Source organism: Austrofundulus limnaeus, unplaced genomic scaffold (genome assembly GCF_001266775.1).
Source record: "Austrofundulus limnaeus strain Quisiro unplaced genomic scaffold, Austrofundulus_limnaeus-1.0 Scaffold25, whole genome shotgun sequence".
In the NCBI taxonomy this organism is placed as follows: Eukaryota; Metazoa; Chordata; class Actinopteri; order Cyprinodontiformes; family Rivulidae; genus Austrofundulus; species Austrofundulus limnaeus.
Window position 1 is genome coordinate 2,762,951 of NW_013952427.1, and position 1,338 is coordinate 2,764,288.

The 1,338-nt window shown below is 43.2% G+C and overlaps 1 long non-coding RNA gene across 1 annotated transcript in view; it reads left to right on the forward strand.

Moving 5' to 3' along the window:
- LOC106515022 (uncharacterized) overlaps positions 1 to 1,270 on the forward strand; it is an 11,011-nt gene extending 9,741 nt beyond the window's left edge. Inside the window, exon 3 of the long non-coding RNA XR_001309954.1 lies at positions 1,219 to 1,270. This is a non-coding gene — a long non-coding RNA (uncharacterized LOC106515022). The remainder of the gene's footprint in view (positions 1 to 1,218) is intronic.
- Positions 1,271 to 1,338: the final 68 nt, after the last annotated feature.

A 1,338-nucleotide genomic window follows, 5' to 3' on the forward strand; every position in this document is an offset into this window, starting at 1 on the left:
TGTGTGTGTGTGTGTGTGTGTGTGTGTGTGTGTGTGTGTGTGTGTGTGAGAGAGGGTGAACGAGTTAGAGTGGAAGTGGGGATGTGTTATTGCTCACAAAAGTGATGAAATGACATCTCCTTTCCTTCAGCTCCCAGCTGCTGTTTGCAGCTCAAAGACGACTCTGTTGGACTATCTGACCTTCTACTTTTCTTGGATAGCCGGCGGTCAGAAGTGTCTGCCTGCCTGTCATGTTCTCCTCTAATTAGCTCCTTCCACACACTTACTTCACTTTTTTTTTTGTCCGCCGCGGAAAAAAGAAAAAAAAAACCTACACTTCTCTGCGTATTGATATTTGAATTATCCGTATAATCTCATTCAAATTGATGTTTGCTGAAATAACACAAGATGCCCGTTTTGTTGTTGTTGTTTTTTCCCTGACAGAGTGCTTTGGAAGGATGCGTTTAAACCCCCCCCCCCCACTCCTTCCACCAACACCTCCAAAATCTGTTTGACTTGTCTATAACGGTTTAGATTACGACACACATATCCAAAAACAAAGAAAACTTACGATTGTGAAGAAAATTTGTATTCAAGCCCTCTTTTTTTATTATTTTTATTTTATTGTTGTTGTTTTCTCTTTTTTCTTTCATCTCCTTCCCCCCTCCCCCTCCCCCTTTTCTTTGCAGATTAGAATTCATTAGCAATCAAAGCGCCTCCAGAGAGCTCCAGCTCTTAATTACCTCCTCATTTGCATTTTTGCATATTAATGACTGCAGGGTTTTGGTCGGGGTTTTTTGCCGCAGTGGTTTAAAGGCACCTCAGTCCTCTGTTCTCTGGGGAGGAGGAGAGACAGCCAGAGGCAAAAAGCTTCGAGCTTGTCCCCCCCCCCCCCCCCAACGGCCTTAACATTTCCTGATGGGAGCTGGACAGAGTGAGAACAGTGTGTGTGTGTGCATGTGTGTGTTGATGAGTGGGGGGATATAGCATGGGTGTGGTGGTGAAGGTGGCTTTCAGGGGGTGCACAGGTTAAAGTTCAACATCCCTTATCAACATAAGAAAGAACACATGTCCTCCACTCACACTGATTCTTGTCATTTTGAGCATCACGCCCCGAGAGAAACTGCAAATCTGTACCGTTAAAAAAGTATATAAAAAAGAGTGTTTTACGTCGCAGAAAGAGAGATGTGCAGAAAATGAGGACAGAGTTGACTTTTCTTTCTTCCTCCAAACACTCAGGGCTGCAGGTTGCTTAGCATAATAATCCATGGAAGAAGAAGAAGAAGAAGAAGAAGAAGAAGAAGAAGAAGAAGAAGAAGAAGAAGAAGAAGAAGAAGAAGAAGAAGAAGAAGAAGAAGA